The sequence below is a fragment of the Pongo pygmaeus genome, chromosome 1 (genome assembly GCF_028885625.2).
Source record: "Pongo pygmaeus isolate AG05252 chromosome 1, NHGRI_mPonPyg2-v2.0_pri, whole genome shotgun sequence".
NCBI lineage: Eukaryota > Metazoa > Chordata > Mammalia > Primates > Hominidae > Pongo > Pongo pygmaeus.
This window is the reverse complement of record NC_072373.2, coordinates 13,970,800-13,997,773: the sequence shown is the minus strand read 5'-3', so window position 1 is coordinate 13,997,773 and position 26,974 is coordinate 13,970,800. Positions and strand designations below refer to the sequence as shown.

At 39.0% G+C, this 26,974-nt stretch overlaps 1 protein-coding gene across 6 annotated transcripts in view; it reads right to left on the bottom strand.

Annotated features, from left to right (window-relative positions):
• Nucleotides 1-26,974, bottom strand: part of ARID4B (AT-rich interaction domain 4B) — a 160,428-nt gene that overhangs the window by 105,740 nt on the left and 27,714 nt on the right. The window lies entirely within an intron of this gene.

Sequence of the window (26,974 nt, the reverse complement as noted above, 5' to 3'; positions counted from 1 at the left end):
CTTTTCCCAAATATACCAACATTTTGTAAAAGTGACCATTTTATACCATATTTTAATGATTCCTGTCTGTCCTCTAGACTGAGCTACTTAAGATAGAAATAGTGTCTTATTCGCCTTTGAATGCCCTGGTCCTAGAATAGCACCTACATATAGAAGAAATTCATGAGATAATTGTTAACACAAAAAGATTAGACATTAGTTAAGCCCTGCTAAATGAGATTCCTCTTAAGTTGAATATTATTTATATTTCAAAAATACCTTATATTCAGAAGCATCTTATATTAAGAGGTGAAAAAGCATGAGCTATGGAATCAATATCTGAGATCAAACTTTAGGTTCATAACTTACTAGCTACATCATCCTTGGGAAAAATTATTTAACTTATCTGAGCATAGCTTCACATTTGTAAAGTGTAGTTTATCATACTAATAAAACGTACGTTCACTTTTATATTATACATTACATATTATAATTAAATATAAATTACATATTAAATACATACAATACCAATGTGGCCTGTTACACATAAAATCACATGTAATAAGCACTCAATATAAATAAATGTCTGTATTGTTATTATTACCATTCTTTTTAAAGAAGATTTTGTACTTAACAATTAGATCATGCAGAAATTAGTGACAGAAGCAGTTCAAGAATAGGTATGAGCAGCTAAGCAGCTAAGCTTATGAGTACAGGACTACAGAGAAGAATGATAGGGGCATTGGTAGCAAATATCCACAAGTGGCAATTTTGTTTCGGTAGGCCAGGTGATTTTCCAGATACTCTGGAGAAATGTTTTCTGAAATCTCAAGTTCTTGGCAGTTATATTTACAGGCTGGAGTCCAGTGGCGTAATCTTGGCTCACTGCAACCTCTGCCTCCCAGGTTCAAGTGATTCTCCTGCCTCAGCCTTCCAAGTAGCTGGGACTACAGGCGTGCACCACCCCACCCGGCTAATTTTGTGTGTGTGCATTTTTATACAGACGAGGTTTCACCATGTTGGCCAGGCTGGTCTCGAACTCCTGACCTCAGATGATCCGCCCGCCTTGGCCTCCCAAAGTGCTAGGATTACAAGCTTGAGCCACTGCACTCAGCCTACACAGTTGTTCTTAAACTTAAAAAAAGTAAATTCTCTCTCCCTTACAGAGATGATGGTTTATTTTTATGTTACTGAAATTCATACAAACGTAAAGCTACCATATTTCATCTAATTTAAGTCATTAAGTGTAAACCACACTTACCACTAAAAAAGAAAAAAAGCTGCCAATTAAACTACGATATACCATCAATTGACTGCTAAATATATCCTGATTTCAGAAATGTTAAAATGTAGAAAATGTATACTTGTACCTGATAAAATGTAGTCATATAGTAGCTAAGAATTATTTATTCTTACAGAACTGTACAAGTATAAAACCAAATCTGCAAACTAAATTCCACAAACCAACAAAATCAATGAAATTCAAGTAAGAATATTAATTCAATATGATGGATGATATTCTGCTACAACTACACACTCAAAACACAAATATGGCACAGACTACTTTGGACTAGCATGCTTTTAATATTGAGCACAGTGTAATGAATTAATTCTCCCACCACTTTTCCCTACGTAAACTAGTACAAAACCTTTGCTGGAGAGACCAATGTTGCCTCATGAGGTAGGAACAAAGCACTTAACTGTGAACTCCATCTCCATTGTTTTAAAATTAAACCTGCAACAAGCGAAGTAATACTACTCACTATGAACGCTGGTTGTAAAACATAAAAAGTAATTGCAGTCTTTGCCATTAAAAGTAATTGCATGCCAGGCAAAGAGGCTCACACCTGTAATCCCAGCACTTTGGGAGGCCAAGGCAGGTGGATCGCCTGAGCTCAAGAGTTCAAGACCACTCTGGGCAACATGGTGAAATACAGAAAAGCTACTAAAATACAAAAAAAAAAATTAGCTGGGCATGGTGATGGCTTGGGAGGCTACTTGGGAGGCTGAGGCAGAGAGAATCACTTGATCCCAGGAGGTGGAGGTTGCAGTGAGCTGAGATTACACCACTGCACTCCAGCCTGGGTGACAGTGAGACTCTGTCTCAAAAATAATAAATAAATAAATAAAAATAAAAGTAATTGCAAAACCACAATTACTTTTGCACCAACCTAATAGTTCACTGCTATCCAGATGTACAAATGACCCAGAAAATGTTTATATTAAATCTTTTTAGTCTCTGTATGAAATGAAATGGAAGAAACTCAAGATAAAACAATAGTAAAGTATATACCTTTTGAATTTAGTGTCATTTGCGTGTATTACTTGATAAAAATAATCAATTAAACAAATGCAATTTTTTATTCTACACAGAGAACTTGCAAACTAGGCCAAAGAGAATTTCCGAGAAGTCCAGTTTGATATACACTCATATAGAGGTAAAAGGATATAGAAGAATAAGGCCATAATTTGTGTAAAGAATATCTCAGCTCAGCTATGGCTACGATCTGCAACCTATTAGTTGACTGATGTTTACTCCCTGATTCTTAGTTTCTCCATTTCTAAAAAGAGGGTAAATAATACCTTCTGCCTTAAAAACACTTTATATATAAATGTTAAGTCTGTTGCAGACTTATCTTTGAATTATGATTATCATGTGCTAAATCAAATGCATACTAAAAATAGGCACAATAGTAAGAGTAGGAAAATCCAACACCAGGCCTAATTGTGTATGTGTGTGTGCAGACCGCTCTACCTACGCATTCAATGACTACGCACATATGAGAGACCCAACAAATCATATTTTAGTAAGTAAAATAAGGACAAACTATCTTACAGATCACCAAATTTTTACGACAAAGAAGCCCACACAGCTTTACAAAGACTAAGTCGCTAACATGACAAGTATCAATTACAAGTTATTTCTCTTAACAAAGAGATATGTTCTGGCAATATGCTTTGCCAACAAGTGATTCATTAGACTGGTAGCCACCTGATCCAAACTGGGCCGATCAGTTTTACTCTCCTAGGAAGTTAAAGCCAGGTTAACCAATTAGCCAGTAGAGAAAGGATGTGATGCAGCCTATGGTAGCCATTTTCTGGCATGCACAGGGAGAAGTAGAGAAAACCAGTCTGCTGAGAGGAAGTAAGAAATAAAACAGATGCAGAGGGGAAAAAAGTGCACATAAGAAACTGTGGGTTCTCTGAGTGACTGAGAGAATAGCTAGCCTTAGTTCCTGCTAGCTTTCCAACTGCCTCCTCAAGCCAAAGTGGACTTCCCCTCTTTGGGTACCATGAGATGCTCTGTACCCTTAGAATAGATTCTCTTTTCTGCTTTTCATCACCTGAAATGGGTTCTACTACCCATAACCAAAATAGCTTTAATTAAACCCATCAGATGCCTATTATCAAAATAGAAATAATATCAAATACAGTTACAATTCCACAAACATTAAATGAGCACCCACAATGTCCTGGGATATTCAGAACTTAGATCACATCTAGACAAATATTAAACCAATCCCAGTTTACATTTTTAAGCTAAACTGTCAAAATATACAAAAATTCTGGGCTGGGCACAGCGGCTCACGCCTGTAATCCCAACACGCTGGAAGGCCAAGGTGGGAGGACTGCTTGAGCCCAGGAGTTCAAGACCAGCCAGGACAACATGGCAAAACCTCATCTCTACAAAATATCAAAAACTTAGCCAGACGTGTAGCTAGTGAGGGGGCTGAGGCAGAAGGATCACTTGAGCCTGCGGAGTAGAGGTTGAAGCAAGCTGTGATCACACCATTGCACTCCAGCCTAGGTGACAGAGAGAGACTTTCAAAAAAAGAAAAAAAAATCTTGACCAGTAAGAAATAATGAAATGTGAACATATGAAGCAAAAAAAAAAAAAAAACCACAGGTTTTTTAAAAAGCTATTCAAGGTCATCAGATCATTATTATAACATTAGTAGCATTAGCAAACTAACACTAATTACTAGCATTAGCAAACATTAGTAAGATATAACCTCTGGCTATCAATTTTTAAAAATCAGCTTTTAAGCCCTTACCAGATGGGTCTGGCCCTACAATCTTATTAAAAATATATTTACACTTTTTAAAAAACAATAGTTCACATCTTCAACAGACCCTTACATTTCTACTCATATTTTTCAAAGTTATAAACTTCTTATCAAATAAAAAGAAAAAATAAAGCAAGAATACTAATTGTCATGGTGGTGCACATCTGTAGTCCTAGCTACTTGTGAGGCTGAGGCAGTAGAATTGCTTGAGCCCAGAAGTTCAAGGCTGTATTGAGCTATGATCACATCACCGCACTCCAGTCTGGGAGACACAGCAAGACTCTGTCTCTTTTAAAAAGGAAAGAAAGAAATTACAAGTTATTTCTCTTAAAAAAGAGATATGTTGGCCAGGCGTGGTGGCTCATGCCTATAATCCCAGCACTTTGGGAGGCCGAAGCAGGGGGGATCACCTGAAGTCAGGAGTTTGAGAACAGCCTGGCCAACATGGTGAAACCTCATCTCTACTAAAAATACAAAAAATTAGCTGGGAGTGGTAGTAGGTGCCTGTAATCCCAGCTACTCCGGCGGCTGAGGCAGGAGAATCGCTTGAACCCGGGAGGTGGAGATTGCAGTGAGCCGAGATTGTGCACTGCAATCAAGCCTGGGTGATAGAGCAAAACACCATCTCAAAAAAAAAAAAAAAAAAAAAAAAAAGATATGTTCTGGCAATATGCTTTTGCCAAGAAAAACCCTGAGCAACAAAGGAAGACATGTCTCTACAAAAAATAAAAAAATTATCTGGGCGCGGTGGCACACGCCTATGGTCCCAACGATTCAGGGGGCTGAGGTGAAAAGATCACTTGAGCTCAGGAGGCCGAAGGTGCAACAAGCCATGATCGTGCCACTGCACTCCAGCTTGGGTGGCAGAGAGAGACTCTGTCTCTAAAATTTAAAAAAGATTTTAGAGGCTGGGTGCAGTGTAATCCCAGCACTATGGGAGACTGAGAAAGGCAGATCACCTGAGGTCAGAAGTTCAAGACCAGCCTGACCAACATAGTGAAACCCACTCTCTACTAAAAATACAAAATTAGCCGGGCATGGTGGTGCACACCTGTAATCCCAGCTACTCGGGAGGCTGAGGCAGAAGAATTACTTGAACCTGGGAGGTGGAGGTCGCGCCACTGCACTCCAGCATAGGCAACAAGAGTGAAACTCCGTCTCAAAAACAAAAAAGATTGCAGAAATAAAATTTCAACTTTGTATATTAATCTATTAATCTACTGTTCTTTTTTCACTAAACTGAATTTATAAGCTAAACAATTTACTTAAACACTAGTTAACCATAGGGAGTGTGTTTGTGTGTGTGTGTGTGTTTCACTATCATACAAAGTCAGATACTTGCAACAGTAATTTTGAAGAATGAAATCACTTGCAATAATACATCGTCCTTGCCGCCTATGCCATCTCAATTTGTATTACAGTTCTATTGCTAAAATTGGAAAGAACCTTCTGATATATCACATAAAAACAATCCACTTTTTATATTATAGGTTACTAGCCTATGACAAGATAAACAGTGATATTAAAAATAATGTAAATGGGACCATTTTTAATGCCTTATATTGTGTATATGTGTGTGTGTGTGTGTGTGTGTGTGTGTTTCACTGGTTTTGTTTTGTTTTACATTTTTCTCCCGATGACCCTTCCCAGCATCTTTCAGGATTTTAATGGTGGCACTAAATGGCTTTTCTTGGCCATTCCTTCCATACTATCTCACACTAAATAGAGATTCTACTAGTTGCTGAGGATATCTATTCCAACTATTCACTTAGGACCATAGGAAACAATTTCAAGATGAGTGTAAAGAAACATATTTAATTCAAAACTCGATCAAAATGCTATTTCCTGACTCTCCATATGCACCTACTCTTACTGGTAGGTCACAGTGGTATTCTTTTGAGTCACCAGTAATTAATGGTTAAGTCAGAGCCAATATCAGATTTTAAGACCTGAGTATTATTCCCCTATCCCACTGCACAGCTACTTAAGTAAATGTACACACACAAAGTATCATTAGCAAAGGCAAGTAGGAAGGGCCATGCTACATACAGGGGTATGTAACAGGCCTTCCAGGATACTCGGTCTTGCCTTCTTTCAATGGGCAATCAGAACTAAACAGACTCAATTTCAAAGCATTCAACAGAATAGTTTATATTAGATTATCATCAGACCTGGAGTTTTAAAAAACTATACCAATCAAATAAGTTACTAGGTTACTTATCTACATAGGGATCTCAATGCACGTGCAAACATTTTCAGAATTTCATTATCAAACATGCCCTCCTACCTAAATGTGTTAACCATGCCCACCTAGCCTCCGTTTTGCTGGAATTTTCTGATCCCCACTGAGATCATGAAAAACATTTCTATGGCATCCCCTCCTATAAGCATTCCCAGTGGGACAGAAAAGCCAATAAATCCCTTAAAATAGTCTAGCATTTCCCTTGCCAAGCCATTTTCCCTAAGAAAATGGTGAAGAGAGAATCTACTAGACTGTGATTACCGAAGGGAGATGATAAATTCCAGGTGATATGAGGAAGATTAACTGAGCACACACAAAAAATAGTGAACTGTTAATTTACTTATCTTAAAAACAGATAAGAAATAAACTTTACTAATAAGTATTTCTTATGTTGATCTATAAGAGCAACACACCTTGTGAACACACACATCCTGAGAGAAAAGTGGCAGCTGCACAACACAGCAGGGTTGACAATGAAGTCTTCAATTGTCCTATCACTTTTGGCACACTGTATTTGGTATTCCTGTACATGGGAATTTTACAGATTACATGTTTCTTGTTTACATAAGTTTGTGGATTGTATTATAAACTAGAAAAGTGGTTCTCAAAGTATGCTCCCAGGACCAACAGCATCAGCAACATCTGAAAATTTGTTTTTTTGAGACAGGGTCTCACTCACTCTGTCACCCAGGCTGCAGATCCTAACTCACTGCAGCCTCCACCTCTCAGGCTGAAGTGGTCCACCCACCTCCCACCTCAGCCTCCCAAAGTGCTGGGATTACAGCAAAGTGCATACAGCGCCCAGCCAACACCTGGGAATTTGTTAGAAATGCAAATTCCCAGGCACCACTCCAGACATTCTGAATTAGAAACTCTCCGGGAGGGAAACAGCATTTTGTGTCTTAACAAGCCCTCCAGGATGCTCTGATGCACCCCCCACCCCCAGCAAGACTGAGAAACATTGACCTAGAGGTTATTCCTCTAGGTCTTCAGTAGATATTTGTAATAGATATGCTCAGCAACTAACAGAATCTCCATTTGGTTTCCTGAACCACGTAGTATGAGGTATTCTGGTAGGAATCAAAAACTGAAAGCCATTTTGGAAATTTCAGAAGTCATTAAAGACCCGAAAGATACCAGGATGGTGATAATGAAAACAATGTAACATACGCACAAAATAAAATATGGCCATAAAAGCAGACCAATTTAAAATAATACATTACTTAAAAGTTGCTTTGAGAAGACTCTAGCGAAGAAATCAGCAATAGAGATAAAATAATCAATGCAAACAACTAAAGAATTAGTAAATAAAAAGCTCATCTTCCATGCAGAAAAAAGTTAACAGCAGACCTGAGATGGCTTTCCTTAGAAAGGGCTGCTTGCAAAGTTGGCCCTTGGCTGAGAATGCACAGGAACCTGGATTTAGGGAAAGTTCCCACCACCAACTGGTAAGAGTGGCTGGTTGTGTCTAAAACAATATGGCTTAAGCTTTCATCATCAGAGTCTAGAATTTGATATGTGCCTGACATGCAGTACCTATGTGACCAGCTCCCAATAAAAACCCTGGATGTTGAGTTTTAAGGAGCTTCCCCGGTTGCAACATTTCATGTTGTCACAATTCTTGGTTAGGGGAATTATGTGTGTCTTGTGTAACTCTACCGGGAGAAATTTGCACCTGGTTTCCTCCAGACTTTACCCAATGTATCTTTTCCTTTTACTGATCATGCTTCCTATCCTCTTGTAATAAATCACAGCCGTAAACATGACTAATACAATACACTGAGTCCTGTGAGCTCACCTTGTGAATTACCAAATCTAACAGTGGTGCTGGAAATATCCAACACATTCTCTTAATTCTATTACGAGCTCTTTGACAGTCATATAATGATAAAAACACTGACAGTAACTTCAAGTCTAAAACATTTGTATTACTCTTACTCCACCCATTAATAAAACATTTTAATATTATTTTATTTCCATTGTCTTATTCTTTTTAACATATCCAGTAATCTTATTTGAATCACATGCTTAGTCCTTGTACAGTAAAGAACAGGACACCTTCACTGACAATCCAAGGGAAATTGGTATGTTGTTAACAAACAAGGTGGAATAGAATACTGGGCAGGTTCTAACAAGAGAGGATCACTAAAATCAGGCTATTTGACAAACAAAATTGACTTAAAGCATACTGGGGAAGCATCGCAAAGAAATAGTCATGATGTCCCACAACTCAGGGTCCTGAGCAGCTCACTGGGTTCCTGCCTCTCCACTCCTCACCATGCAAACGGCTCCTGCCAGAACCCAAGATGGCAGCTTCAGGTGGACAGGTGGCCAGGACCACCGAGAGCACACCAGTGCCCAGGTGGAGAACAGCCAGGGGCCCCTCCTTGCTCGGTGCCTAACAGCAGGGGCGCAGGGTGGGGCTGCCATCGGCCATGCGCAGAGCCCACTTGGTTATGGCAAGGGAGACCCTGTGACCTAGGGAGTCGCCAGGCTTCCAGTTCAGCTGGCGGGAAGGACTGGCAAGGCAGTGGGGATAAAGGTGCAAGCAAAGCAACCATGGTTTCCGAAGGATAATGTACAGAGAGGCCTTGTGTTGACCCGAGCACGTTTTTTGAAAGTAATTCTTAATATAGGGTGAGCGCTAATCCTCAGTTCAAAAATTAAATCATATGTCTAAAAACAAAAAAAAAAGGGAGTCCTGAGTAACTTCTGATTATTATTTTACATATTAAAAGATAACAGAAAAAAAAAGCAGTTTCAAATGTGAGTCCTAAGTAAAAACTCACCGACTCTACAGCTTACAAGCTTGCCATCAAGGTGGCTTCTCACCAGGACAACTCTATACAGCATGCTTTAAAGTGAGCAGGAGGGTTGGGTGCAATGGCTCAGCCTATAATCTCAGCACTTTGGGAGGCCAAGGCGGGTGGATCACTTGAGCCCAGTTCAAAACCAGCCTGGGCAACATAGGGAAACTGCCTCTGTTAAAAATAAAAATAAAGGCCGGGCACAGTGGCTCATACCTGTAATCCCAGCACTTTGGGAGGCTGAGGCGGGTGGCTCACCTGAGGTCAGGAGTTCAAGACTAGCCTGGCCAACATAGTGAAACCCTGTCTCTACTAAAAATGCAAAAAGTCAGCTGGGCGTGGTGGTGCATGCTTGTAGTCCCAGTTACACGGGAGGCTGAGGCACAAGAATCACTTGAACCCAAGAGGCAGAGGTTGCAGTGAGCCGAGATCATGCCACTGCACTCCAACCTGGGCAATAGAGCGAGATTCCGTCTCAAAAAACAGCTGAGCATGGTAGCCCATGCCTGTGACCCCAGCTGCTCGTGGTGGAGGCTGAGGTGGAAGGATCATTTGAGCCCAGGAGATCAAGGCTGCAGTGAGTTGTTATCATGCCTCTGCACTCCAGCCTGAGTGACAGACCAACAGCCTGCCTCAGAAAAACAAAAACAAAAACAAAAACAAAAAACAAAGGGAGCAGGAGTTACTTATTTAACAGTGGTAAGAGATACTCTCATGCAATTCTTAGGGAGGTTGGTTAATGTATTTTTAAAAACCTATTCTTTATACCATTCAAAAGACCAATAAGAAATGCTGAAAAAATCAGAAATACAAAAATTAAAAGAAATTATCACATTACTTATATTAGATATCAACATTATAAATAAGGGAATACTTTTCAGATACAAAATGATCTCTAAAACTTTCCTATTTTGGGCAAAATACTAGCCTAGGAACATACACCATGAATATACACCATGATTCAGAAGGGGAATCTGCTACGAAATAAAAACAATGAAATACTAGAATATAGTGGCATATTTGAAGGAATTGAAAATCATCAAAAACACAATCACTCCTAAAGCATATAATCTAACAATGTCTTCAGGGAGTCCTGGTTAACCTAGTATTACTTGCTCATCCCTTAGCCCTGTGATACTGTATGAAAACTGTTTACAGTTTTGTTTAATTATATCCTCAGGATTCAAAGTTTTTACATGGTCTCGGAAACCCAAGATCTACTTGAGAAATGCACTGATTTTATTCCTCAGCGCTGTCTCTAACTTACAAAAAGTAATATTTTCTGCTCAAGGCTACTTCACAGGATATAATCAATGCAAAGCAACCTTCTTTTTGGTAGGCTTTGGGCTAACAGTCAATGCAAATTTAGTGAATGCGAAAATTAGTTGTATGAGTGTGTCAAACTTTTGGAAGCACAAGTAGGTAAACCAAGGTACCACGGACAATGGGTGAAAACTATTATAAATATGGAAAATTTTTAACCTGGAAACCATAACACTGTTTCTGTGGATTTCTGAAGACCCTACAAGAATTTTCAGAGATGATACATCTACACAATAAAGTCTGTGCTTTCGACAGACCCAAAAAAGTTTAAGAACTCCTATTGTACCCTGATTTTTCAGAAAAATTATCTAATTAAAGTGGCAGAAAGGGAAAATGGGAATACTTAAAGACAACCCCAGACAAGGAAATATTTACTACATTAGATACTACTTTATTTATTTATTTATTTATTTTTTACTTTTTATTTTTATTTTTTCGAGACAGAGTCTCGCTCTGTCACCCAGGCTGGAGTGCAGTGGCGCGATCTCGGCTCACTGCAACCTCCGCCTACTGGGTTCACGCCATTCTCCTGCCTCAGCCTCCCGAGTAGCTGGGAATACAGGTGCCTGCCACCACGCCTGGCTAATTTTTTGTATTTTTAGTAGAGATGGGGTTTCACCGTGTTAGCCAGGATGGTCTCGATCTCCTGACCTTGTGATCCACCTGCCTTGGCCTCCCAAAGTGCTGGGATTACAGGCATGAGCCACCGCACCTGGCCGATACTATTTAATTTTATAACAAAATAAGAAGTTTTATGTATCTTTTAAAACACATTCATTTTCATCACAAAACAATTATGTAGATAAATAAAAAAGTATTATTACCCACTGGTATAAAAGAGCAAACAGAGGGTGGAGCTTCAAGTGATTTTAAGGACATAATTCACTAGAGGCAGGAAAAAGAGCTTAAATCCAGATGTTATACCATAACTACCTTATCAGGTAGTAACAACCTAACACCCTTTAAAAAAAACCTATCTTTAACCAACATAAATTAAACTTACCTACTGATTCAGAAGCTAATGTTTAAAATGTTGAAAAAACATGATTACAAACTATGTTTTAAGAAATACATAGGTAAAAATTTGAAAGTATATACTAAAATGTTAATAGTAGTTACCTCTGTAACGTCTGAATTATGAGTGATCTTTTTCCTACCTGATTTTCTGGATTTTCCATACTTTCTACCATGAGTTTTTTAATAACCAGAAAATGTTAAAATCAAATAAAATGCTTTATGTTCATTATTAAATTATAAAATTATTAATATTAAGTACTATTATTTAACATTTACTTAAGACAGTCAATTTTAAGATTTCTTGCTGACACTTAAGAAAAAGTTAACTTAGACCCTAAAGAAAATGAAATCAATCCTTTATTTACTTATTTATTGAGACAGTCTCGCTCTCCAAGACAAGTCTTGCTCCAGCTGGAGTGCAATGGTGCAATTGCGGCTCACTGCAACGTCCGCCTCCCAGTCCAAGCGAGTCTCATGCCTCAGCATCCCGAGTAGCTGGGATTACAGACATGCGCCACCACACCCTGCTAATTTTTTTTTAATTTTAGTAGAGACAGGGTTTCACTATGTTGGCCAGACTGGTCTCAAACTCCCGGCCTCCCAAAGTGTTAGGATTACAGGTCTGAGCCACCACGCCCAGCCTCATTCTACATTTAAAACAAATCAACATTAACTCTTCAAGGCCAGGCCGGAATAGTGGCTCATGCCTGTAATCCCAGCACTCTGGGAGGCCTAGACAGGCGGAACACTGAAGGTCGGAGTTCGACACCAGCCTGGCCAACATGTGAAACCCTGTCTCTACTAAACATACAAAAATTAGTCGGGCACGGTGGCAGGCACCTGTAATCTCAGCTATTCGGGAGGCTGAGGAAGAAGAATCGCTTGAACCTGGGAGGCAGATGCTGCAGTGAGCCAAGATTATGCCACTGCACTCCAGCCTCAGCAACAGAGCGAGACTCCGTCTCTGGGGAAAAAAAAAATTCTTCAAAGCCTAAATTATCTGCTCTCCAAGTATCCTATAAAATTGACGATGCAATGTGATGAATTGATCAGAGAAATTTAATTACATATACTTCACTGGCTTTTTCTATTACAAGTGATCTTTAAAACCATAATGTGATTATGACCTATTATTTCAAATAAAAATTGCTGGGCACAGTGGCTCACGGCTATAATCCCAGCTACTTGGAAGGCTAACGTGAGAGGATCCCTTGGGCCCATGAGTTCCAGAACAGCCTATGCAACGTAACAAGATACCATCTCTAAAATTAAAATTTGGAATTCTTCCCAACTCATTCTACAAAGCCAACATTATTCTGATATATAATGACATTATGAGAAAATAAAACTAGAGGCTGGACATGGTGGCTCATGCCTGTAATCCCAACACTTTGGGAGGCTGAGACGAGAGGACTGCTTGAGGCCAGGAGTTCAAGACCAGCCTGGGCAACATAGCAAAACCACATCTCTACAGACCAATATCCCTCATGGGTACAAATGCAAACAATTTTTTTTTTTTTTTTTTTTTTGAGACAGGGTCTTGTTCTATCACCCAGGCTGCAGTTCAGTGGTGCAATCTTGGCTCACTGCAACCTCCAACTCCTGAAGTCAAGTGATCCTCCCACCTCAGCCTCCCAAGCCTCCCAAGTAGCTGGGACCTACAGGTGCAGACCACCAAACCCAGCTGACTTTTTTTAAAATTTATTTTCTGTAGAGACAGGGTTTTGTCATGTTGCCCAGGCTAGTCTTAGAATCCTGGACTTAAGCCAACCCAAAGTGCTGGGATTAGAGGTGTGAGCCACTACACCCAGCCCAAAAATTCTAAATAAAATTCTAGCACGTAGAATCCAACAATATGTTCTAAAAGGTACTATATCATGACCAAGTGCAGTTTATTGTAGAAATGGAGGATTGTTCTAAAATTCAGAAATCAGTGTAATTAACCTATCAACAAACTTTAAAAAAAGATCACCTCAATATACCCAGAAAATGCCTTTTATTAATACAAAATCCATAAGCCACTCCTGATGTAATCTCTCAGCAAACTAGGAACAGAATGAAACTTCCTCAATTGGACAAAAGGCATCCATGAAAAATCTGCAACTAACATTATACTTAACGGTGAAAGACTGAATGCTTTTCCTTACAATTAAGAGGATATCCACCTCACCACTTCTATTCTGCATTGTTTTGGAGAGCCAATGCAATCAAGAAAGAAAAGACATTTGAATTGGACATGAAGAATAATAGCTGCCTTTACTGACAACATGATCTGCTACCAAGGAAATCCAAAGGAATCTACAAATATCCTACTGTAACCAACAGGTAGTTTTAGCAAGATCACAGGATACACAATATAGAAGTCAATAGGATTCCTATACATTAGCAACAATCAGAAATTGAATTTTTAAAATACCATTAACAACAGAATAAAAAATTACTAAATATTTAGAGATCTGGCAGAGAGTTCTCATTCTGAGAGTTCTAACTAGTAAATCAGGATTCCTTATACAAGTGTTTTTCAAACTGAGTCACAACCTATTAATTACTAGGTAGGGAAAGAACAAGAGAAAAAAATGATATGAGAGAAAAAATGACTGAGTTAACACTCAGTCACACATTTGTTTCTGGCTTTTGGGTTTTTTTTTGTTTGTTTGTTTGTTTTTTTAGATAGGGTCTCCCTCTGTTATTCAAGCTGAGCTCTGTGGCTCCCTGCAGCCTTGACTTCCTGGGCTCAAGCAGTTAGCCTGTTTCAGCCTCCCAAGTAGCTAGAACTACAGGCATGTACCACAATGCCCAGCTAATTTTTGATAATTTGTAGAGACAGGGTCTCACTATGTTACCCAGGCTGGTCTCAAACTCCTGGACTCAAGTGATCCACCTTGGCCTCCCAAAGTGCTGGGATTACAGGCATGAGCCATCGCACCCAGCCTTATTCATACATTTAAACTAAAGCCTATAATGTATCAGGTGCTGGTTAGGAACCAGAGACTTGATTTAAAACTCAGTCTTTGTTTTCATGGAGTGTAGTGGAGGAATCAGTTAAACAGTTAAGTTACTATATGAAGTTAACTACTATGGTCAGGTTTTGCACAAGCGGAGCACGAAGAAGGACGTAAATCTATCTTAGGATCTCAGAGAAGGATACCTGAAGGATGACTGGTAATCTAGGAAAAGAATTCTGATGGGTTGAAATGAGAAACAATATAGATTCTGGAGAAGAGCTATAGTGCATGAGGAAAGTAGACAATATAGAAAGCTACACTTATTAATGACCATAGCCAGAGTTCTCGAGAAGCATGGCCTGATAGCAACAGGAGAAGAACTACTACAAAGTTTTATGAGCAAGAGTTACATTATCTGATGTCTTAGATCACTGTGGCTGCAATGTGAAAAACAGATTCCAATGTACAAATACAAGGCTAAATCAGACAGATCAGTTAGGAATCTGCTACCATAATCTAGAATGAGATACAATGGCTTGCACTAATGCTGGGATGGAGAGAGAAGAACTGGGTAAAGACATTCTCACATTTAGTGACTAACTGAATAAAGGGATTAAAAACTTTACCTTTTGGCCAGGCACTGTGGCTCATGCCTGTAATTCCAGCACTTTGGGAGGGTGAGGTGGGTGAATCATTTGAGGTCAGGAGTTAGAGATCAGCCTGGCCAACATGGTGAAACCCTGTCTCTATTAAAAATACAAAATTAGCCGGGAGTGGTGGCAGGTGCCTGTAGTCTCAGCTACTCAGGAGGCTGAGGCAGGAGAATTGCTTGAACCCAAGAGGCGGAGGCTGGAGTGAGCCAAGATCGTGCCACTGCACTCCAGCCTGGACGACAGAGTAAGACTCCGTCTCAGAAAAAATAATTTTTTTTTTTTACCTTTTTTCTCCTCACTGCTGACTTCCATTTCATAAGAGCAGATCTGATCCCAGACTAGCAAACAAAGAAAAGAGAACTACAGAGGCACCCAAACTGCAGGGGAGGTTGTAGTAACAAAGCAGAAGACAAAAGGAAATTCCAGATGAGGCTACAGGGCAAGAACAGTCTCACTGTGTGTTCTGTCTTGAATGTACCAGAAACTACCAGTGTTCATGATGGTATATGAGAAAGAATCTACTTATTTTTATTTTTCTACTTGCCCTAAAGTAATAAACATGCATCACATCAAGCAAATTAATGCCTAATTATCAGCAAATTAGTAAACTATTTCTGTTGATACCTTTATTCTCTACCCAGTAATTCAACCGGCAGCTACTATTTTCACTAAGTACTGTTAAATAAGCTTGACAAAATGAGATACTCTTACATGAATTCCTCGTCCTAAAGAATTTAGTCCTTTCTTCAGCATACAAATAAATACATGAATTCATTTGCTTTATAAAACTATAAAAATACAGAAGTATACAAAAAGCAAATGTCTCCTTTTATCTTCTCTGCTCCCACATCCCTCGTGGACATAACTACTGTCTCCTTATTTAGGGTATTCTTCCAGTCTTACTCTGCATTTACAGGGACCTATGTACAAAACAACGTATTTCTTCCAAATAAATTTTAAATTGGCTTTTAGTGGTACAGCCTATGAGCATATTATCCTTGTAAAAATAATAAAACATTAATGTGGCCGGGCACAGTGGCTCACGCCTGTAATCCCAGCACTTTGGGAGGCCAAGGCGGGTTGGATCACCTGAGGTCAGGAATTTCTCAAGACCAGCCTGGCCACCATGGCGAAACCCCTTCTCTATTAAAGAAATATAAACATTAGCCAGGCGTGGTGGTGGGCACCTGTAGTCACAGCTACTTGGGAGGCTGAGGCAGAATTGCTTGAACTCAGGAGACGGAGATTGCAGTAAGCTGAGATTGCACCACTGCACTCCAGCCTGAAAAACAGAGTAAGACTCCACCTCAAAAAAAAAAAAGTAAGTCCTAAATTACTATATCCAATTCCCATTAATAATCACTATTCTCATTGTGGCATATGTTCTTCCAGGTTTTTTCCAGACCTTCACTTACATACATGTACATATATCCATATTTAATAACATTTCTGTAAATCTATTTTTACATAACTGGTACTACATTTAATATACTGTCTTTCAACTTTTCTTTCATTCAAAAAATGTTTTAGAGATCTTTCTACATCAGTAAACACAAACTGTCGAATTAATTTTGTGCTATAACCATTGCAGGAATTTGCCATGGTTATTTAGCTTGTCCTCTATTGGTGATATTAAGTGGTTTTCTGTTTTTCCCTATTAAAGAGGGCAGCCACAAACATATTCATGCCAGCTTCCTTGTGCACCTACCTGTACATGGGCTGCTTCTGGGTAGGTATCAAAAGGGAGCACAAAGAACATGAACTTTTTTTATTTTAAGACATAACCCAAATTCTCCCAAGGAATTTCTAAAGTATAATTATGGTGCCTTAAAGGCCAATACATAATGAAAAAAGAAGACACTTAGTTACAGTTAAGTGTTCTGTTTTCAACCAAAACTTTTCTAATCCTAGAGGAGTTTAGCAATCTGGCATCCTGAACAGAAATTACCATTAATTTCTGCACCAGTTATTAGCAATGCAATATCTTAACAGTCTTGAAAGATCATTTATTCAACAATAATTACCAAAATTAAAAACACACAACCCTGGCCCCAGGAATAAACCGCCAAATTCATCCAATAGCTATACTTGCACATGTGTGAGATAACATATATTCAAAGTTATTCATCACAGATGCAAGTCAGTAGGTCTGGCCAAAAGTCCAGCTAAATTCAAAGTGATATAATAAATTATCATCCTGGAAGGGAATTCAATGTATGACTTCTTCAAATAGTAAATTAACTCAAAGTTTGGGAACTATAAAAGAAAATATTGATAAATTTAACCATTAAAAAATTGCTCAGTGGCAAAAAAAATACACAAAGCAAATAAATCAAAATATAAATGACAAACTCTACAAAAAGTTATTTATAATTCACATCACTAAAGAGCTTGTCTCTCATATATAAAGAACGTCTAAAATCAGTAATTTTTTTTAAAGACCAACCATTCAGGCCAGGCAAAGTGGCTCACTCCTGTAGTCCCAACACTCGGAGGCCAAGGCAGGTGATGTGCTTGAGCCCAGGAGTTCGAGACCAGCCTAGGCAACATAGTGAGGCCTTATCTCTATAAAAAAATTTAAAAATTAGCCAGCATGGCAGCATGTGCCTGTAGTCCCAGGTACTCAGGAGGTTGAGGTGGGAGGATCACTTGAGCCTGGGAGGTTCAAGGCTGCAGTAAGCCGTTATTGCACCACTGCACTCCAGCCTGGGGAATAAGAAGGAGATTCTGCCTCAAAAAAAAAAAAAAAGCCAACCATTCAACAGAAAAATGGGCATATGACATAAAAGGATATTTCATACAAAAAGAATTACAATGGACTCTTAACACTTGAAAAGATGCTCATACTCATTCATAAATTTGATGTAAAACCTACTAAATAAAAACAATTCAAAACACCATTTTTCACACGCACCCATAGTTTCAACTACTTGGGAGGCTGAGGCAGAAGAACTGCTTGAACCTGGGAGATAGACGTTGCAGTGTGCCTCTATCATGCCACTGCATTTCCTCCAGCCTGGACGATACAGTGAGACTCTTATCTCTAAAAAGAAAACCCACACTGTTTTTCACTATCAGATTGGCAAAAATTCAGAAATTCAGAAGTCTAGTAATGTACAGGGCAGGTAAGGTATGGGAAAATGTTAGCCCTCATATTGCTGCTGAAAACGTAAATCTGTATAACCTGAACGGGAAACGATTATAGAAATAAAAAATGCAGGCCGGGCAGATCACTTGAGGTCAGGAGTTCAAGACCAACTTGGCCAACAAAAAGAGAGTTTCCAAACAGGTGACACCTGTCTCCACTAAAAATACAAAAATTAGCGGGGCATGGTGGTGCGTGCCTGTAATCCCAGCTACTCCAGAGGCTGAGGCAGGAGAACTGCTTGAACCAGGGAGGCAGAGGTTGCAGTGAGCCAAGATGACGCCAACCTGGGCGACAGAATGAGAGTCCATCACCAAAAAAAAAAAAAAAAGCACATGTGCTTTAATCAGTAACCCTACTCTTGGGAATTAATCCTACAGATACTCTTACAGATGTATGAAATAATATATGTACAAAGTTACCTCATCTCAGACCTGCTCGTAAAAGCAAAAGGTCAAAAACAACCTAAATGTCCAAAAATAGGGGTGTGGCTAAATAAATTACGTTACATCGTAAATCTTATACATCTGTCCTATACAGAACTGCAAAAACAACTGAGGAAACTGGTTGTTTGCAGCTGGAGACGGGCATGAAAGACCAGAGACAGGGAGAAAACTTTTTAAGGATTATAGAAATATTCTTAAACTGGACTGTGGTGATGGGTGAACAACCCTAGACATTTACAAAAATTCCATAACAGCCAGGTGTGGGGGCTTACGCCTGTAATCCCAGAGCTTCAGGAGGCCAAGTGGCAGTATCTCTTGAGAGGAGGTGTTCAAGAACAGCCTAGGCAACATAGTGATACTGTGTCTGTACAAACAACAAATTTTTTTTAATTAGCTGGGCATGGTAGCACACACCTGCAGTCCCACCTGCTCAGGAGGCTGAGGTTGGAGGATTGCTTGAGCCCAGGAGTTTGAGGTTAACACAGAGCTATGATAGTGCTACTGCACTCCTGCCTGTGCGACAGAGTAACAATTTGTTTCTAAAAAAAGAAAATAGGCCAGGCCTGGTGGCTCACGCCCATAATCCCAGCACTTTGGGATGCCGAGGCGGGCGGATCACCAGGTCAGGAGATCAAGACCATCCTGGCTAACACGTTGAAACCCCATCTCTACTAAAAATAAAAAAAATAAAAAATAAATTAGCTGGGCATGGTGGCGGGTGCCTGTAGTCCCAGCTACCTCGGAAGGATGAGGCAGGAGAATGCTGTGAACTTGGGAGGCAGAGGTTGCAGTGAGCCGAGATCGCGCCACTGCACTCCAGCCTGGGCGACAGAGCAAGACTCTGTCTCAAAAAAAATAAATAAATAAATAAATAAATAAATTTTTAATTAAAAATGAATTTAAAATTCCTTGATTTTTACACTTACAATGGTTTAATTTTTTTGGTGTGCAAGTTATACCTCAATAAAAGTTGCTAATAAGAACACACAAGGCTAGGCATGGTGGCTCACGTGAACCTGTTAATTCCAGCACTTTGGGAGGCCGAGGTGGGCAGATCACTTGAGGCCAGGAGTTTGAGACTAGCCTGGCCAATGTGGCCAAACCCCGTCTCTACTAAAAAATACAAAAAATACTAAAAAATAGCCTGGGTGACATAGTGAGACTGTCTCAAAACAACAAAAACAAAACAAAACAAAAAAACACCCACAAATGAGGGGATCTCTATGTAATAATAACACAAACATCTCCCAGATGTGTTAAGTGACAAAATTAAAAAGTGCAGAACAGTATGTGTAATTTACAAGCTGAAAGTAAAGGGTAGGGGAGATAGGGAAGTAAGACGGCAAACTTGTGTTTGCCTTTCTACGTGTGGAAACAATACACAAAAACAATGACTGACTGTACAGAAAGAAGGGAAATTTAACAATTGGAGGTAAAAGGTAGGATGAAAGGGTTTTTACTATATTCTTTTATAAGTATTTTTTAAAACTTTTCAGCCATATGTTTGAATATTCAAAAAATTAAACTAGAATAGATATTTGGACTTTAATAATACAGATATACCTTATAATGTAAGTTGTTTGCTTATTCATTTCGTTACATATTATATTTCATATAATTTTGCAATCATCCTGATTGTCCCCAAGAGTCTGCCTTTGTGAAGAATTGTGCCTACAGAAACGTTGCATCCTCAATATTCTGGGAACAGTTCCAGTTTCAAATATTCAATTCCAATGTTACTGATTTACAAATTAATAAAGGCTCTTAGAAATTCCAAGTTTTGGCTGGGTGCAGTGGCTCACGCCTGTAATCCCAGCACTTTGGGAGGCCAAGACAGGTGGATCATTTGAGGTCAGGTGTTCAAGAACAGCCTATCCAACATGGTGAAACCCCATCTCTACTAAAAATACAACAAAAGTAGCCAGTTGTGGTGGCTCATGCCTGTAATCCCAGCTACTTGGGAGGCTGAGGCAGGAGGAACGCTTGAACCCAGGAGGCAGAGGTTGCAGTGAGTTGAGATCACGCCACTGCACTCCAGCCTGGGGGACAGGGTGAGACTGTGTCTCAGGAAAGGAAAAAAAAAAAAAATTCCAAATTTTCCATCTACAGTGATAGGAAAAGGTACCCCCAAAAAATCTTTTTTTCAATCACATGACCGAATTAAAAGTTGGGTAAGGTAAAACTCATCCAGAATATGCATAAAACTTGAACTTTAACTTTTTTGATTACTAACAAGATAAAGTTATAGATCTACTTTTATGTAACAGTAACAGAATAGGTACAACATGGACCCCAAAGTCTCTGCTGAGCAGAAAACTGGTAATGACTAGAAATATACTGACAGAAGAGAAAAGCTAAAGTAGAACTACATAGTCAAGAAGAAAGCTCTTGAGGGAAGGTTGTGGATTCAAATAATACATAGATAGCTCTTCTAAGACTCCACAATACATTCCTCATTCCTGTAGAGCTATACTACTCCTTCCCAAAACCTACAGGGCAGCAAATCTAAGATCCACAAAAACCAGAGCTCCTATTTTATTAACTAGCTCCCCTTGTGCCAAGCATTATGCTTTAGTAATCTCATTTAATCTCAGCAACACTATGACATAGGTGCTGCTATCCTCAGTACCGAAGTGCAGTAACTAAAGATCAACATCACACAAACGTCAAAGGCCAAAAAAAAAATGCTACTAGAGGATTTCCACTTTTCCTCTCTTATTTTTTACTATATTTTAAATACTGATCATTAACACAAACTTGTACAAGTAAAAAAATTTTATATAATGAAGTAGTACACGCTCATTTTAAAAACCAAACATTGTAACTTCACAAAGTAGACATTAAACATTTTCTATACTGTCACCGGCTAGAGACCATCACTATTAACTTGTTACAGGTCTTTCCAGACCTTTTCTTAAAAGCATTAACAACTGATGTGCCAAGTCAGTACAATTATCTACTTATACTATATATATGTAAATATGAGGTAAAATGTCTACCTATAGATAGTATAAATTGTAAGCAAAAGCAAACTGTTACCCAAACCTAGGTTAAGTCAAGTTTGGATTTAACTATATAGAATATTCTAAAAAGCACATAAACCAAAAGAAAATGATGAAAGAGAAGGTGGAAAGATGAAAGCAGGAAAGGGCCAAATACAGTCTAGCAACCCAATTCAGCAATACAGCCAGTTTGTCACTACCTACCTACTTAAGAGCTGATTCTAACATCTATTTCCATGGTAACTAGGCATTAAGCAAAAAAAATATATATACCAGACTTTTAGGAACAGATTCCTTTCTCCTCCACCAGAAAAATGCCTAGTTTGGCAAATTTGAGCAATGTAATCTGGAAGTCTGACTTTATGTCAGAAATTTCAGTATATTAGCTCGTAAAACATCTTAAAATAATTATTAATTGGAGGGGGTGGACTACAAGGAGTAAAACTGATCATCTGCAAACATCATAATCTTAGTTTCTAAAATTAGAGTTCCAGTTGCCTTCTAATGACATACAATATGTCCAAAACCCAGTAAAATATTTAAAATTCTAAAATGCAATATATAAACAAAAACTATTTACTGACATCTAGTACCATCTGGCCACCTGGAAAATTTACACTGGACTTTCAAATCTGAACCTTTAAAAATTAATGTAAGCATAAATTAAATTTTAAGTAAAAACATACAGTAAAATAATACCTCTTTAGTTACTGATAGGATATGGGCAGAATAATGATACGCAAACCAGCAGCATTTTTTTTTTTTTTTTTTTGAGACAGAGTCTTACCTTGTCACCCAGGCTGGAGTGCAGAGGTGTGATCTCGGCTCACTGCAACCTCTGCCTCCCACGTTCAAGCAATTCTCCTGCTTGAACCCAGGGGTTCAAGCCTCCTGAGCAGCTGGGATTACAGGCGCTTGCTACCACACCCGGCTGATTTTTTGTATTTTTAGTAGAGATGGGGTTTCACCATGTTGGCCAGGCTGGTCTTGAACTCCTGACCTCAAGTTATCCGCCCGCCTCAGCCTCCCAAATTGCTGGGGATACAGGAGCAAGCCACCATGCCCAGCTGTATCTTTTTAAAAACATGCTCAACATTTTGAAACCATGTAAATATTTTACATCAAAAAAATTGAAAAGGAAAAAACAGCACTCCTTAGAAACCAAAACCAAACTGAAGTAAATGTTCTATTTTCAACTGCTGACATAAATACACAGAGAGAATTATTATTTCAAGTATCTTAAATATTATTTATTTGAAATATTTTTTATTAAAATTTATAAAATTTTATTTTCATTTAAAAAGTATTCTGAGCTTACATCCCTACTGGAATACAGCCTAAGGACATAAGTAGACAGACAAATGAATCTCAAACTACATTATGATATTGTTATCTCAAAGCTAATATGTGTTATATGTACAACATATTGTTAATGTTGTTAGGAACCAACATTTTTAGCATAAGATAAAAAATGATATAGGCCGGGCACAGTGGCTCACGCCTGTAATCCCACCACTTTGGGAGGCTGAGGCAGGTAGATCACTTGAGGTCCAGAGTTCAAGACCAGCCTGGCCAACATGGCAAAACCTGGTCTCTAATAATAATACAAAACTTAGCCAGGCATGGTGGCACGTGCCTGTAATCCCAGCTACTTGGGATGCTAAGGCAGGAGAATTGCTTGAACCTGGGAGGCAGAGGTTGTAGTGAGCCGAGATCATGCCACTGCACTCTAGCCTGCGGGGGACAAAGCAAGACTCCATCTCAATTTAAAAAAAAAAAAAAAAAAAGGCCAGGCACAGTGGCTCACGCCTGTAATCCCAGCACTTTGGGAGGCCAAGGCAGGCGGATCAGGAGGTCAGGAGTTCGAGATCAGCCTAGCCAACACAGTGAAACCCTGACTCTACTAAAAATACGAAAATTAGCCAGGCATGGTGAAGGGTGCCTATAATCCCAGCTACTTGGGAGACTGAGGCAGGGGAATCGCTCGAACCTGGGAGGCGGAGGTTGCGGTGAGCCAAGATAGCGCCACTGCACTCCAGCTCTGGGCAACAGAGCGAGACTCCATCCCAAAAAAAAAAAGAAAGACACAACTATAAAAGAAATTACATGGCTGTACTCATCAAGAAGGCATCACAGGCAAAGAGGGAAGCCCCGGCTCTCCCAACGTCGAAGCCAAACCAAAGGCTCTAAAGGCCAAAACAGTAGTGCTGAAAGGTATCCGTATCCACAGCCACACAAAAAAGAGAAGATCTTCACGTCACCCACCTAAGGACAGCCCAAGACACTGCTGCTGTTCTGGAGGCAGCCCAAATATCCTTGGAAGAGTGGCCCACTCCAGGAGAAACAAGCTTGACCACTATGCTATCAAGTTTCCCCTGACCACTGAGTCAGCCATGAAAAGAACAGAAAGTCAACAACATTATTGTGTTCACTGTGGATGTCAAGGCCAACAAACACCAGATCGAACAGGCTAAGGAAAAGCTCTCTGGCACCGACATGGCCAATATCAACACCCTGATCAGGCCTGATAGAAAGAAGGCCCATGTTCTACTGGTTCCTGACTATGATGACATTGCCAACAAAATTGGGATCATCTAAAGTGAGCCCAGCTGGCTAACACTAAATAAACATATTTTTCACCATAAAATAAATAAATAAATCATAAAATAAGTTAAACAAAACCTCTAATTTTTCATGAAAACTGGAAATATCAGTATGAATTGAAAATTTATTCTTCTCTTTTTTTTGAGACAGGGTCTCACTCTATCACCCAGGCTAGGGTGCAGTGGCACAATCTCGACTCACTGCAGCCTTGACCTCCAGGCTCGGGTGAACTTCCCAAGTAGTTGGGACTATAGGCACACACCACCATGCCTGGCTAATTTTTTTGAGCTTTTTGTAGAGACAGGGTTTTGCCATGTTGCCCAGGCTAGTCTTGAACTCCCAGGCTCAAGTGATCCGCCCACCTCAGCCTCCCAGAGTGCTGAGGTTACAGGAGTGAGCCACCTCACCCAGCCATAATTTACTCTAACAAAAAAAAAAAGGAGGAAGGAAGGAAGAGAGGAAAGGAGGGAGGGAGAGAAAGAGGGAGAGAGGGAGGGAAAGGACGGAGGGAAGGAAGGGAGAGAGTACTTCCTATATCTAAATACTGAAAAACCATAGAAGTCATGACCAACCCAGCAGCAATGAGCACCCTTAACACCCTGATTGTGATCTCTAAAAACCATTTCCCACTTCAGAAAACCAGGGCTCCTTGTTCTTTTCTTTTTATATATATATTTGATGTCATTAATGTCTCAGAAACCAAGGTTCCTTAAAGAAATAGCTGATTCCAGATGCAGAGCAGGAAATGTACAAAGTGAACCTGATATCCCTCGTGCCAGAAAGAGAGTAAGTTATTGAAAACTGATGGGACAATATTCAAAAGAACACAGGAACCCATCTGAAGGGGTTCCAACTGGCCAAAGATGAGACAATTGAAACATGAGAAACAGCAACTACAATGGATTAAAATACATCACATACATAAAAATCCCTAACACTAAAAATAATAAAAGAAAGAAGAAAAATTTACTGGTCATTTTAGCGGGTTCCTTGGACACCAACTCATTATTATAAAAACTGGCAAAACGAGGTGGGAGAGGAATTAAATTTTTATAGCCTGCACTTCTAGATTTTACAGACAGTAAATACATGAAATAAAAGTTTTCTTTACAAAAGAATTTCAACTAATAAATGTAGGAGTGATATAATTCAAAAATCACCGTTTTGCAAACCTTATATAATGGATCTAGTCAACAATCCTCAGATGCTGCTAAAACCTTTGTGTGAAAGTTGATAAGAACTTTATAAAGGATAGATCAAGCCAACATAATCTAAAACCACTGACCAATCCTAGCAATACTGAAAGTGAACCAACCTCACGATGGTAAGTAATAGAAAGAATACAGCACCTTTTATGAAGAATGCTCACCAAAAAAAATACCCTCCAGAACGAATGATCAGTTTACAGGAAATTACAGGGGTTAAACCAAACCACAAAGATGTAATCAGCCAAACAGAATGTGGGAAATTCTACAGGTTAAGTAACAGTTTCTTCATCAAATAAAGGGCATGAAAAGGGTGGAGATTTAAGAGACCATTTAGAACTGTATCTTCCAACTGCAATGTGAAGACTTTATTTGGGTCCTAATGTAAACGAACAAATTGCAAAGACATTTTAGAGACAGTCAGGCTAATCTGAACATGTTCTTGCTACCAGATGCCATTAAGGAATTAATGTTGATATTATTCATTGTGACAATGGTATGATAGTTGTACTGTGAAAGGAAAGTTCAAGTGTGTCAGAGATACATACTGAAATACATATGGGTGAAACGATATTTGGGATTTGCTTTAAAATGCTACATGGTGAGGGAGAAAGGAGAGAAGAGGGGCAGCAGAGTGAAACAGATAATACCAAGATGGCAAAATATTGGCAACTGGTGAGGCTAGGCCATGAATATGTAAAATATCAGCGAACTTTATTTTTGTATGTTGTAAATTTCCATAAAGTTTTAAAGCTGTATCACCAGCATGTTTGTTACCATGAAGTGTATTCGTCTCTAATCATTTATTTTTACTAGTCTCCAGAATTAACACCACTAAATTTCCCAAAAATTAAAAAATGTTATGTTTCAACTTATATATTTAGTCTAAAAATCAATTACTGTATTACATTAGATATATCCATATATATGAATATAATGTATATTTATATATATCCATATATATGAAAATGACTATCTGCATTATAAAGTCACTGTGCCTATCCACAGTTAAATATTTGTTTAGCAGAATTGTATGTACATATAGTGTTTCATTCTACTTCAATTTTATTTGAGATCTTCATTTTACTTAATTAGAGCCCCGTATCTCTTTCATCAACACCTAATCACAGTTAATACTACAATCAGAACAATTTAAGTTATAACTCAAGGGGCACAGAGATGGGGAACCAAACCATACTGTTAATGTTTGCCATAAAAGCTGGCTTCAATCCATGCACAGAGGCATTTCATTCATTAAAAACTGCAGTCTCAGCCCAGCACAGTGGCATAAACCTGTAATCCTCCTGTAAAGCTATTTGGGAGGCAGAGGCAAGAGGATGGCTTGAACCCAGGAGTTCCAAGCCAGCCTAGACAACAAAGTGAGACGCCATGTCAAAAAAAAGGCAGTCTTACTCATTGTACTTTCTAGAGCCACCTTAAAGTGTGACCCTAATACAAGTTCACGTACATAAGAAGCTTTTTGGTGTTTTCCTAAGGGATAAACTGTGGTTTGGTTTGGTTTTTTATTGAGACAGAGTC